The sequence below is a fragment of the Lygodium microphyllum genome, chromosome 4 (assembly GCF_053477565.2).
Source record: "Lygodium microphyllum isolate KBCC chromosome 4, Lygodium_microphyllum_v1.1.10, whole genome shotgun sequence".
Taxonomy (NCBI): domain Eukaryota; kingdom Viridiplantae; phylum Streptophyta; class Polypodiopsida; order Schizaeales; family Lygodiaceae; genus Lygodium; species Lygodium microphyllum.
Window position 1 is genome coordinate 21,581,854 of NC_141138.1, and position 14,791 is coordinate 21,596,644.

A 14,791-nucleotide genomic window follows, 5' to 3' on the forward strand; every position below is an offset into this window, starting at 1 on the left:
CCAAGATCATACATCAGTAAGACATCCATAGCATATAAGCAGTCAAGTATCCAATGATAGCATCCAATGTCATGAATACAATCCCAATCAATCTCTGACGAGCCAAAGCAAGACCAAAATAAGCTCCAGAATATCCAAAGTCAAGCCCATATGAAGCTTTAATAGCATTCAAGTCCAAACAATATAACTAGTATGTGTAGGTAACATAAGCATCAAGCATGTACCAACAGGTCATACATAGACCATAGATATAACCTCTGTCACAAAGCATGCCAATGTAGATCAATGTCAAGTAAATGCCAACCAATACGGAGCTCAAACAAGGCTTAAAATACGTTCCAAATCCATCCAAAGCATTTGCCAACCTTCATTTGCATCCCAATAGTCATATAAAACACCCGGGAAGCACTCGTGACCAATAGGCAAAGCCTAAAGTGACTAAATAAGCTTTAGCCCTGGAGTGTACAAGAGTGATTTACTATGTAGAACTGAGTATTTCAAGCCACTCAATTAGCTCCAAATGATGTCCAATAAATAGGCATACATTCCCCTAAAATTCGGGGACCATTCAAGACTAACCGGGACCCAACCAAGCAGAAACATGAAGTGCTGATGTAACACTGTTTGTGGCTGCCTGTGGAATGTGGAAAATAGTACTAGACTAAGGTAAACCAATCCACAAATCAATGCCAATGATAACCACCTATGCCGAGCATCAAGGGGGTGTTTCCAAGTGCCAAATGAAGTGTTTTCAAGCTACCAATGAGTACTAAGGGAGGGCTGAAGTAAAAAATAATTTTTTTTGTAAGTCTTCAAGCTGTCCCAAACTAATCTGGGGCATGCGAAAGGGCTAGGAAAGGTCAAGGAAAAGTTGGGAGAGTAGTCAAGGACCCCCAGGAGCTCTCTCTTGAAGGGCAAAGTCACCGGTAGAGTGTAGGCGTCACAAGAAGCAAGAGGACATGGTTGCCCTGCTTCACAAAACCTATGGGCTGAAGTAAAATAACAAAAGAAAGCTCCAATACCTCTGAAGGAATGCCTTGAGGGTGTCCAAATGGGCCGTGCTTAGGAATTTGGGGAGTGATCGGAGCTCAAAGGAGTCAGATATGATTGCCAAGAGTGAGAATCAATGGTGTAGGGATTTGAATGAATGCTGAAGGATTCACGGAATAAGCTTAAATGCTCAAGCAACCATGCTCTAATACCAATTGAAAGGTGAGAAGGATCAAAGTTTGCATGATGAGAGCTATGGCGGGAGAGCAAGAGCAAGAGAGAGAGATACTCATAATTATGTGGGAACTCCAACAGTCACAATGTGTGACTAGCCTTCCCTGTATTTATCTATCACTAAAAGAATAAATAATAAATTGACGATGGCACGCACCCACTGCTTGCAGTGTGCAGGCATGGGTACTGTTGATGTAGTAATACATGGGTGGTTAGGCAGAGACACCTTTACCCCCAACAGAAGAAAGCTTGAAGGGAAGAAAGAAAGGCTATTCTTGAAAAGTAACTGTGTCTTTAGCCTTTACTAAGCCATGTTACCCTTCTTTTAGTCAAGGACCTTCAAAAATGGCTTGGGAATTGAAAACAAGCTACTAAATTTGACTTAAGTACCTCCAACTTGGTCATGGCTCTTGTGAGACCTCCAATAAAGGCTGTTAGCACCCTATGGTACTCCATTAAAGCTCATGTGCCTGTTATACTTGTCTAACTAGGGTTTTTTCTTTGTAAAATATAACTAGATATGAGGAAAGAGAAGGAAGAAGGGACCAAGGACCGAGGCTTTGATACCAATTGTAATGAAGGAGACCTAGGAGAGAGAAGAGAGAAGGAAGAAGATTGTAGAGAGGGGAGAGAAGGAGGGAGAAAGAGAGAGAAAGAGAGAGAGGAAGGGAGAGAAATACTAGCAGAGGAGAGAGAAAGACAACCCTTATTGTAGAATATGCTCTTCAACAATAGTGATGCACCATTGAAGTGTTTATCAAGTATTGAATGCCCTTCTTTCACCTTAGTGGGCATGCATGGCTATGCTAGAGCTAATGCATCACTATTCTTTCACTTTTGAGCCTCTAACACCTTCTAGTCTAGGACACCTTCGAGCCTTTGGTAAGTGCTATGTAAAGATATAGACCAATGAACATCCATTAGCAAGGCCTTGAGAGAGAGAGAGAGAGAGAGAGAGAGAGAGAGAGAGAGAGAGAGGGATTAGATAATTCTTGGCTGGCCTTTAGTGAGTGGCATGTATGCATGTGCTCATGCATGGCTATAGACGCATTTGCTCATGCATGCTAGAACTAATGCATCTTTATTCTTTCACTTTTGAATCTAGGATATCTTTGAGTTTAGGAGTGATGATTTTGAGTTTAGGACTCATGTAAGTCTAGCAATGATGCTTGGTAGACCTTTGGCGAGTGCCATGTGCACATGTAAAAAAATGGGCATCCACGAGAGAGAGAGAGAGAGATAGAGAGAGAGAGAGAAAGAAAGAAAGAAAGTTATATTAACGTCTTCTAAAGACCAAAACTGGCCTATGAGACAAACTGTGATACAACTGATGAGGTCCAGCTATCCAAAATTAAAGTGCTGAATGAAAAGCTAAAAACTGGAAATTGAAAATACGGTGCTGTGAGTGTGATAAGTGTCGTATATGTGTATGTGCGTATGTAGCTCTGGTACTCTAGATAATGGCTACAAAAGGGGAACAAATGTCGGCTGTGATAGGGGAACAACTGTCGGCTGTGATAAAGTGGTGCGATGTGTATATGTAACAGATGCAGGGAGATATACTATCCTGGGATGTAGTAGCAGTCATCGAAGTCGCTAATAGCAGGTGATCCCTCCTGGATGCAAGATGTGGTACATCGGCGGTGGAGAAAGAGCAAACCGGAGATCTGAGATCCAATGTGTTGAGTGTCGTCGGATCTCAGTCTGCTGTCAATGTAGATCAAGAATCCTCCGGATCTCCTGTCGGTGTGGCTGTGGGGTTCGAAACCCCCGGATCCTCGTGCGGCGTCGGGTACGCTGGTCCTCAGCCTGCTGTAGTGTGAGCCCGGAGGTCTGGCTGGAGGCTAGTATAGTAGCTCTCACTCTGTCTGTCTGAAAGAACTGTGTAATAGTCGTCTGGGTGGGCCCCTCTCTGATTGGGACCCGCTGTGTGCTCTGCTCTCTAATGTGCCATGTCTCTCCCAGAAAATGGCCAAATGATCTCTGATCCATATCAGTCATACATCCCTGAAGAGAGTTCTTGCTGCTTGGAGTTGTTCCCATGGGTATGCAAGATAGTTGTTTTAATTATGCTTACATCAAAGTGTTACATACTTCTTTGGAGATAATCATTTGTAGATTTTGTTCCAGCCAAAATGTGGGGGTCAATACAATGAATGTGTAAAAAATGAAAGAAGTGGCAAGGGGACAAGGAACACATGTTGCTAAATGTATAAGAACTACAAGGGTTCAAAGAAGCACAAGGACTGATTCAAGTTCTTCGGTCTTTAAATATCTCGAGACCAAGATGAATGAGTTGATGGAATTGTAGATTGGTTTATGCACACGTGTTGATCATGCACTTTCCATATACTTAGTGGAGTAATACAAATAGGCTAAAGGTTTGTATGGTGTTGTGTGTGAGACAAAGCACACCTAGAGTGTTTTCCAACCAATCTTAACTAATCTGGGTGGTGAAGAAGGCTATCTAGATGCGGCCAATTATGATGGTCAAGGGTCTTATTAGGCTATATACGAGCTAATTATTGTGTCTCACTGCATGTTTGGCCTCCTAGATAGATAGGAGCCTCATAGGACCTTGCTCAATGGTCTATTAGGCTACTCAATAGTGATCTTAAAGATCAATGCGCTATTAAGGTCTAAGGGTGCCATCGAGACAAGGCCTATGGGCTTCAAACGAAGAACAAGACTAGGGGGGCTTTAAAATGAACCCTCTTGACAAGTGCTAGGGAAGAAAGAAAGGGACAAAGAGCAAACAACATTAAGAATTCAAATACATACAAGTTCGTACGAGATGAGAGTATGAGATCTATACTTATGAGCTCTTTGTGAAAGGGGAAGGGCAAGAAGTGAGTTTTTTGAGCAAGTTTTTTTTTTTGCAACCCCTCTATTCTTATTCCACATAGTTCACTTATTCCAACCTCCACTTCCCCTTCCACCACCACCGCTACCACCACCACTATCATCATTAATTTCACCACCACCTTCATTCTCTCTCTCTCTCTCTCTCTCTCTCTCTCTCTCTCTCTCTCTCTCTCTCTCTCTCTCTCTCTCTCTCTCTCTCTCTCAACCCAAAAATAATTTGTGCTAGCACTCTGAATTGATAGAATATGTATTGTATTGTATTATGAAAGGTGTTTCAACAAATAGTTCTCTCTCTCTCTCTCTCTCTCTCTCTCTCTCTCTCTCTCTCTCTCTCTCTCTCTCTCTCTCTCTCTCTCTCTCTCTCTCTCATATTTGCAATACAAAATAATTTTTTCAAGCAATCCAGATCTAGATTTATACTACATTGATCTCTGGCAAGTGTACTATTATTCCACAAACTGATAGACAATGATAATAAAATATTATCATAAATTTGATCATAGCTAACCAAGCAAGGTATGTATGTATTTTGCCAACAAAATAAAATGAATTTTCTCTAAGAATTAGTAGAGTCTTTACTTTGATGGTCACACTATGGGTGACGTTGGATCTTTCCAAATATGAGATATAAGTCCTCTACAGTAAGCATGGGTTGGTGTGTAAATACGTTTACATTTGCATCCATTCAAAATACTTAATAAACATTTCCCTTTATACATGGCTCTAATAATCTCATTAAAAACTAATTAAAAAATAAACACTTGTTATTAAAGCTTACACATTTGTGGATTATTTGTTGTGGTGGCAAGAAGGGATATTGATTTGTTGAGGACCCCTAGGTGTTGTGCTGTGATCGTGGGTGCTTCTTATTTTTCCATTCACTCCTTTTTCTTTTTCTTTTTTTTTCTTTTATTTTATTTTCTTTATTTTATTTTATTTTATTTTATTTTATTTTCTTTTCTTTTTTTCTTTTTTTTTCTTTTTTTTTTGCCTGAGTACAACCATTACAATATGTTGAGGCTATCAGCCTTTCAATGGATTGGAAAATGTCAAGCTTTGAAGGCTCAGAAAATGAATAGTACAATGATGATGGTGCCCTAGCCTCGTTGTTAGAGAAGCAGTTGGCGAAAGGGGGAGATACACTTGAGATATTGCAACCCTCCTTGCGGCACATGCGATGTTGGTACAATTAAGGTAACAACTGCCGTGAGCCAACTGTAGAGCCTGACCCAGAAAGGGGCGTGGCCCAGGAATGTTTTGTGGGCCATGCAATGTGGGCGATTGGCAAGGGTGCTTTTGGCAGCGTGGCTTTGCCATGGCTCGCTGTGGGGTTGTGGGTGTTGCGGTGATTGGGCATTGAGCATTTTCGCACAGGGACCTGTATTATCCTGCATCCACTTGTCGCTTCATGAGAGCATATGCATTGTGTATGCCACAACTATAATAAACCAGTGCAATGCAAGGAGACATCACTTATTTGAATTCTATGGTGTTGACTAGACATTTCTCACCTGCGCTTGATTAGCTTTTTCTTTTGCTAAAGGCGTAGCATATATTAAACGCAGATATGATAAGTTCATACAAATCAGGAACATGTCAACACTTAACAAGTCTGGAATACTCAGCCATTTAAAAACAAAAAGTCCTGGCCAGTTATCCTTTGATAAGCCCCTTATGCATTATGGGCTACTCGATTTGTACGAGGCGGGGCGAGTCTGGATGGCCGGGTGATTGGGGCTCTGCTGGTGTGGGACTCTCGTGGGGGTGAGCAGGGAACATGTCGACCGGGATATGAATGGTGTAATCTCGGCTCGCTACCGTCTCCAAAATTTCTTTAAATAATTCATTAAATTCTTCTCTTTCCCGAGCTACCCTTTCTGCCTTTGAGCGTCTGGGGCCCGAGCGGGAGCTGGGAGTGCGTACCACTAGTGCTGCGGCCTGTTGCAGGTTTCGAGTCTCGACTTTCTTGACTCGAGTATTCTTCAGCCTTCGCCCTAGGCAATGTTGCTTGGGGCCTTGCTTCTTGGCATACCTCTTGATGGTGGGCACATAGCACTCCGGTGGAGGGGCGTGTGCCACATGCTCCCGCCTTCTGCGAAGAGCGTCCTTGCATGCTAGATCCCCATGATTCTCCATGCGTTCCGCTGCCAAAGGAAACCTGCAGGACGCAATCCAAGGGTTAGACCTTGATACAGGAGGCAACTGTTTGCATGGAAGGGATTTTAGTGTGGTTTATGAAGCGCATATGACAAGAAGGGGAGGGGTGAGGCATGCGGTGTTTGTTGTAGGGGAATGGTCCCCATGCTGATGTTCGCGTTGCCTCCAGTCCATTAGCGGATATTAGTTTATGCTAAGTCGCGTGGACTGGTTGTCGTGGAGTGGGACAGGGTACTTCCTCGGGAGGATAGACCAAAAGGGAAGAAGGTGTATAGGAAGGGACTACACCCTATCTACACCATAAGAGTTGTTGGTCAAGGTCTCCTATGGCGGCAATATGGATTGCATGCCCTTCACTTGGAGGTGGGGCTGGTCACTTGACTTTTAAAAGTGTGATGTGAGGAGGACCTGAGGAGCTTAGCCTATCAAACCTGACTCTTCTCCCTGCGCTTGACTATCATTGCTTGTGTGTGTTGATATTGTTTATACATGGTGACACAAAAATCAGTGTTTATTTATATACATATCTATGAATCCATGTCACATCATGAGGATAAAAACCAAGTGTAGAACTCGGGGTTGTACCGGAGCGTGGCACATGCATCTAGCATTCGTGGCAGTTGACTTAATACTAATAGATATTTTGCCACGTCGAGTAGCATGGAACCTTGACCGAGTCTACTGGCAATATGTGACTCCTCCTCGGTGAGAACCTTATCAATCAAAGGGCCCTGTAGCCTAGTCCCAGCCAGGTCCACACCCTGAATGTCAGTGAGTACTCGAAGGGAAGTTGGTGCCACATAGGTTGGGTCCCTTTGGAATTGCCATTTGGCCAATCGCTCCTTAGAGACTGTCATGATCTGAGCCCCTAGTTCGGCCATTACAACGCGGCTTTCGCACCAACACTGCTCAAATTGACTATGGCCTGCTGACAGTCGCTTTAGTAGCTCTATGTCTACGAGATTCGGTCGGCAGAGCACTTCATTGAACGTGACGGTTAAGCGTAGTTCGTCAGCCTTCTCATCAGGGATGAGCCGCATCTGTTCATGCAGGAGCCTATCGTAGTGCCCGTTAAGATGTTCTTGTTCTTCCCATGATAGAGGAAAGGTCAAGTAATCTCCAAGCTGCTCCTTGGGGATCGTGCCCATGTCCGCAAGGATGTAGACTCGTGCGACCACTTTGAGCTTAGCCTCCAACTCAGTTAAGCATTCTGTGAGACTTCTATGTTCAATGAGGGCTTGCTCGGTTGCTATCTCATGCAAAGTCCTAAGAGTTTCCTTAGGTTTTAGCATGGCTGGGGGCTCAGGTCTAGATGAGCAAGATTGGTCAACGCTAGGATTTCTTATGCTCTTGGGGTTATCATGATTCTCATGAGGTTTTGCTGCTATTTTGTCATGGTTCTCCTCGGATGTGACTGGTACAGATTTGTCACCCTGTTGTGACAGCGTTGTATCCACTCTTGATTGATCAATGTGAGTTCTATTGTCAGTGGATAGAGTGTTGCAAGCAACTGTTGATGGCAGCTGTTGCTTTGGTTTGTCAGAGCACACAGATGTGTCTGAGGTTTCACCGCTATTAGGAGAGGCATCAGTGGGTTCATTGGTGGATGGACTTGATGCTTTATTCATCAGCTCTCTCGCGCCCTTCGTCTCAATGTTCTTGGGGTCCACAACCACCTGCAACTGTTGCTGTTTTCTCTGCTTCCTCCTCTTTTTCTTGGTCAATGAAGGTGCCTCTCTCGACGACTCAGGACCCTGGGCTATATCGACCGTTGATGTGCTTGGTCGGGCCTCAGCATTTCCCTTCTCTAGTGTGTCCTTATGGGACATAGCCGTGGTTTGCTGAATAGCCTTGCCCGGTTGTGAGGGCACAACTGCCGCCCTTTTCGGAGAGTCTAGCTTTTCAACCAACTCCATTGCATTTGACTCCTCCGTCCTAGGCTTTAGGCACTTTGAAAGTGCTGGGGTTGCCGAGGGATTTGGTTGCGACACCTCCTCCACAGGTAAACTACTAAGGACACGTTCCACATGGGGCATTGTCACAGCCAAGGGCTGTGACTGCTGTGATCCCTGATTGGAAGTAGTAGCAGCTAGTTTGGTAGGCTGGCCACCCTTGGTGGATTGCGGTGTTAAGTCCTTAGGTCGATTGGAAGTGGTCATGTCTTTTGTTGCCCATTGAGCATTCATCTGTGCGGATCGAGCATGAGTTGACCTCGTCACTTTGGGTTGCACATGCATATCCTTGGGCAGAGAGCTACGGCTAGTGTCATGTCCCCCCTCTTGGGTATTCGGAAGCTTTGATGGAGATAGAGATTGGGAGTGAGCAGTCGTCATTGACGACTGCTGTTGTGCTTCCTGTGTTTGCTTGGGAAAAGAGGATGTAGGAGATCTAGGGCTCTTAGGTGGACTTGGCACTCGCTAAATGATTTGCTCGAGGCTATTAGACGATTGTGCCATTTGCTTTGTTGAGCGATCAGCCTTGCCTTGAGCCATGTTGTGCCTATGATGCTTGTTCTCCCCTTAGGAAATCAAAGGCTCCTTGGGCACTAACGATTTTTGTGCCTGCTCAATGGCTACGTATGACATCTGTTTATTTAGCATGCTAGGCCGGGGCTCTTTCCTTCGAACAATCATGTCTGGTTTCTTGCCTTGAGACCTAGAGTTTCTCTTAGATTTCCTCTTGTGCCATGCTTTTGAGGCACTCTGGCCTTCAGCTGATAGAGGAGGTTTAGCAAGGGGTTTTGGCACCCAAATCCATCGGTTGCCTGCATAATACCCTTGAGCCCAAAGCAATGCCTTGGATATCCATCGTGGCGTTGTGCTGGCTCTCCATCGACGCCTCCGTCTATAAGGCTTGGGCTTCTTTTGGGGTCTTCTACAATATTTGTAAGTCCAAAGCCCGTCCTTGGCATTGTCTCTTGATCTTCTTTTTTCAGGCCTGGCCTCACTCACTGGTTCTTGTTGTTTGACCTGTGCTTGTATCAGTTTTTCCAACAAGTCCTTGCTCTCGTTAGTAAGCTTGACTATTACGTCAGCACCTTCCTTGCCTTTCCCTTGAGGTTTGATGAGGTCACCCTTGCTAAAGGTTGTGACTATCCTCACACCCGGTAGTGTCAGGTGTATCCTCTGTGCCACATAGTCAGCCTCACACTTTGTCGTCCTTTTGAAGGGTCTTCCAAGGAGGGTTTCTTTCCCGTAGCTAGCACTATTTGGAGGAACATGAAATAGAATAGGAAAGCTTTCCGTATCTACAGGTCACAAGGATTTTGCACTTCCCTATGAGTGCTTATGGGTGTCCCCCATAAGGGCTAAGAGTTGCACTAGTCGGAGTGAGCTCTGGTTGGCCTAGTAGGATCCATGACTCATAGGTCAAGATGTTAAAATCTGCTCCTTCATCAATCAGAGCATCAATAGTATGCTCTCTTTTTGCAGTGAGTTTGACCCTAAGATAAGCAGGTGGTACTATGTCTTCATCTTCCGGGTCATGGCTTGTAAATTTAAGCCTTCTGACAGATGCCCTTGAGTCCCTACTTGCATGACTAGACGTGGATTCTCCACCAATGTCTTGGGTTGTCTCTGTAGTGTTGCTCAGGGTCGTCAAGAGTGTCATGTCTAGTCATCTTGGCATTTGTAGCTTGTTGAAGTTGCATTTTTCTCTGACTAGACACGGTTTGAACACAATGTCTTTGTGTTCTCGTGATGTGGCCTTTTTGCCCTTGATGGCTAGATTGGCCCATTGATGTTCTAGGGTCTCTGTTTCTCTCTGTTCGGGTATGGGCTTTTGGTTGCTCTATTGCAAGTGAGACTCCATGCTGGTGCAGAGCCATTACTTCACTAGGGTCCAATTTGGAAGACCTGTCACGGCGCACGTTTTCTCTCCAACCTACTCAGGGGAGGTGCGGAGGAGCCCCCTCTGCGGGGGTCCGGGGAGGGCAGTCCCCCTCGGCCCGCAGGGCCGTTACGGTAGACGCCATATGCAATTTGGAGGACCGTTTATAGCCAAATTTTGAACTACGTGCTCTAAATTTTAGCCCGGTTATGGATCTGTGATGTGCCTTTAGCTCTACGTAGCCTTTGGGGTCAATTTCGGGGTTTAGATGCGTCAGAATTTGTGTTCTGGATGCTTGTCGGATTTGACAAATTTTTTGGTCCAATTCTAAGATGTCCGATTTTCAGGAGTCCGATTATCAGAATCGGACGTTCGATTTTGGATGGGTCCGATCGAAGCAGTGGTCCGATTTTGGTCACGTCCGATTCTAGGAGTCGGATCAAAAAGCGGTCCGATTTTCAAGTGGTCCGATTCTGGGAATCGGATCGGACAGCGTGGTCCGATTCTGGCCTGGTCCGATTCTGAGTTGGTCCGATTCTGGCTGGTCCGATTCTGGGACTCGGACGGCCTAGTCCGATTATGGACTCGTCCGAGTGTCCGAGTCGGACGGATTGGTCCGAGCGTCCGATTCTCATAATCGGATGGGCTGGTCCAAGTGCCACGTGGCACGTCCGATCGGGCTGGTCCGATTCTGGGAATCGGACGGTCCGACTCCCGAACTCAGGTGGTCCGATTCTGGGAATCGGACCACAGCGAGTTGGTCCGAGTGCGTCAGCGGCGGGCGCGATTCCCGCACGTTTGTCCCCTCCTCACTATCTGGTGCACACAATCACCACAGACTTTCTAGATCTGATCAGGCACTTGTTCGAAAACACCAGACTCACCTGGAGCAGCACAAATCACCGAGGCCTAGAAATCGGGGTAGCGCTTCCTCGTCCTGTGAACCAGAAGTTCTCTCTCTCTCTCTTCCTCTCACCCAAGGCAAACCAAGGAAATGAGGTCTGTCCTGGCCTCCCAGGCCTCTTAAGGTCCTTTTCGAGCGCTGCAGAACCTCACAGCTAGTTCCCTGTCCCTGTCTCACCCAGAAACTTGAATCTGGTCCCCTGTTTCCCTGTTTTAGCATGTTATACAGCAACAGAAAACCCCACTGTTTACCTGTTTTTTTCTTCTTTTTCTTTGTTTTTTCCTACCCTAAATGCATCCAAATCACAAAATAAATACCTATACTACTCCATTCCACAACATAAATCTCAGAAAGCAACAAACCTACTTGCCAAGGAGATCGAATACCATCTTCAACCCCCTCGCTTCCTACCTATCTACCTCAAGCACCGGTTCGGGGGAAACCCCTTACTTTGATGCTCGATTCGAAGCGCGCAAGCGCTCAAGGCTTGAATCCGTTTGTCCCGGCAACGGAACCAAAATGTGGGAGCTTTCACTCAACCGCCAAGACCCACGGACCGCTTATTGCTTCAAGCGTTCCAAGCCAAGCACTAATGGCTACCTCTCACATAGCCGATGCGCCATCCATATCTACGAGTGTAGTGAGCTTACCTTGATGCCGTTCGAGTTACCTCCTCTTCCGTGCACTCCGGTAGCTCCACGATCCAAGTGCAAGCTTCAAGCAAGCTCCATCCTCAAGCTCCATGCTCCAAGCTCCATTGCCGCGAGCAAGAGAAGAGAAGAGAAGAGAAGAGAAGAAGAGAGGAGACGATGGAGAGCTTCTCCTCCTCGGTCCCTCACCCTCACACACTCACTCCCTCACAGTCTCACACTCCCTCTCTCAAACACAAGCTCAAGCAAGCAAGAACAAGAAGAAGAAGAACAAGAGGAGAGCTACTTTTGGCCACACACAAGAATGAGCTTCTCATTCACTTTTCAACTTTATATACAAAACCCTAAATCCCTTTTGGGCGGTCATCCCCTTTTTCCCTTTTGACATGGCCGGCCGTAGCCTAGGCTCTTTTTCCCATTGTCCTTCTATCTTCCTAGCTTCCTTTCCACCACCCGTCTACATTTACAAATTGCACGGGTGAGAGCCCGACGCTCTTTTACAAGATTTCAGGGTGCGCCTTTTTATTTTAAAATGCGCCTTTCCCCTTTTGTCTTTGCCTTGGACTTTTAAGGTTGCCCTTGCGCTTTTTGGCCTTTTCTCCTTTTCTTTCTTCAGTCGGGCTATATTTTTTTCGCCTTTGCCCTGCATCTTTTCCACTTCTTAATGTGGGAGCTTTCACTCAACCGCCAAGGCCCACGGACCGCTTATTGCTTCAAGCGTTCCAAGCCGAGCACTAATGGCTACCTCTCACATAGCCGACGCGCCATCCATATCTACGGGTGTAGTGAGCTTACCTTGATGCCGTTTGAGTTACCTCCTCTCCCGCGCACTCCGATAGCTCCACGATCCAAGTGCAAGCTTCAAGCAAGCTCCATCCTCAAGCTCCACGCTCCAAGCTCCATTGACGCGAGCAAGAGAAGAGAAGAGAAGAGAAGAGAAGAGAAGAATAGAGGAGACGATGGAGAGCTTCTCCTCCTCGGTCCCTCACCCTCACACACTCACTCTCTCACACTCTCACACTCCCTCTCTCAAACACAAGCTCAAGCAAGCAAGAACAAGAAGAAGAAGAACAAGAGGAGAGCTACTTTTGGCCACACACAAGAATGAGCTTCTCATTCACTTTTCAACTTTATATACAAAACCCTAAATCCCTTTTGGGCGGTCATCCCCTTTTTCCCTTTTTACATGGCTGGCCGTAGCCTAGGCCCTTTTTCCCATTGTCCTTCTATCTTCCTAGCTTCCTTTCCACTGCCCGTCTACATTTACAAATTGCACGGATGAGAGCCCGACGCTCTTTTACAAGATTTCAGGGTGCGCCTTTTTATTTTAAAATGTGTCTTTCCCCTTTTGTCTTTGCCTTGGACTTTTAAGGTTGCCCTTACGCTTTTTGGCCTTTTCTCCTTTTCTTTCTTCAGTCGGGCTATCTTTTTTCTGCCTTTGCCCTGCATATTTTCCACTTCTTTTTGCTTCCTTCGTGTTGGGGTTAACAGAGATATACTATCCTGGGATGTAGTAGCAGTCGTCGAAGTCGCTAATAGCAGGTGATCCCTCCTGGATGCAGGATGTGGTATATCAGCGGTGGAGAAAGAGCAAACTGGAAATCTGAGATCCAATGTGTCGAGTGTCGTCGAATCTCAGTCTGCTATCGATGTAGATCAAGAATCCTTCGGATCTCCTGTCGGTGTGGCTGTGGGGTCCGAAACCCACGAATCCTCGTGCGGCGTCGGGTATGCTGGTCCTCAGCCTGCTGTAGTGTGAGCCCGGAGGTCTGGTTGGAGGCTGGTACAGTAGCTCTCACTCTGTCTGTCTGAAAGAACTGTGTAATAGTCGTCTGGGTGGGCCCCTCTTTGACTGGGACCCGCTGTGTGCTCTGCTCTCTGATGTGCCATGCCTCTCCCATAAAACAGCCAAATGAACTCTGATCCATATCAGTCCTACATCCCTGAAGTGAGCTGCTCAATGTGTATCTAGATCTCAACTTTGAGTATGCCGGGCATCTGAGAACAAAATGCTCCTCACTCTCCACCTCTGATATGCAAAGGTGGCATATCCTCTCCTCCCGTAGGATGCCACTAGCTCTGCCACTCTCAATCATAAGCTGATGTGATGATACCCTGAGCTGTCCAATAAGAACTCTCAATCGATGTGGCATATAGATCTGCATATATCTCGGAATCTCTATGAATCCCTGCTCTGATATGCTCAAGAACTGTGTATAATAATGTGCCATCTTCGATGGCAGTGGCTGTGCAGGGCTTGAAAGGTGAGAAGGATCGAAGCTTACACGCAAGCTATGGCGGGAGAGCAAGAGTAAGAAAGAGAGAGACAAGAAATGGGAACTCCAATAGTCACAATGTGTGACCGGGCCTTCCTTTATTCAAACTATCACTAAAAGAATAAAGAATAAAGTGACGTGACGGGCGCCCGCCACCTGCAGTGTGCAGTGGCGGGTACTGTCAGTGTAGTAATACACGGGGCGGCATGGCGGAGGCACCTTTACCCCCAACAACCTCCCACTTAAAGGCGAATCTGCCCTAGTGAGAGAGAAAAGAAAAAAGAAAAGATAGTACAAATGTACATAGGTACAAGGGATGAGGAAAGGCGACATCTCATCCAACACCCATCAACCTCCTGAGGAAGGCAAAGCGCTCAGTAGTGAGGCTCTTCGTGAGCAGATCTACAGGATTCTCGTCAGTGGAGATCTTGACAAGGTCAACAGACCTGTCCTCCATGACACCACGTATGAAGTGATACCTCACCTCAATGTGTTTCGTCTTCGCATGGAAGACCAGATTCTTAGCCAACTGAATGGCACTCATAGAATCCGAATGCAGTGTAGGTGTAGCATCAATCCCAAGGTCAGCAACTAGACGGCCTAACCATATGGCCTCCTTGCAAGCCTCAGTGGCTGCAACATACTCGGCCTCAGTGGTAGACAAAGCCGTACACTTCTGAACCCTGGACATCCAAGAGACAGCCCCTCCAGCATAGGTGAATACATAGCCAGAAGTGGACTTCCTACTATCTGCATGTCCTGCATAATCGGAGTCAGTGTACCCCACGACCCCTGTATCCTGGCTGCCATAGCAAATACACATATCTGCTATGCCCTTCAGGTACCTCATGATACCCTTCACGGCATCCCAATGTCTGCTGCCAGGT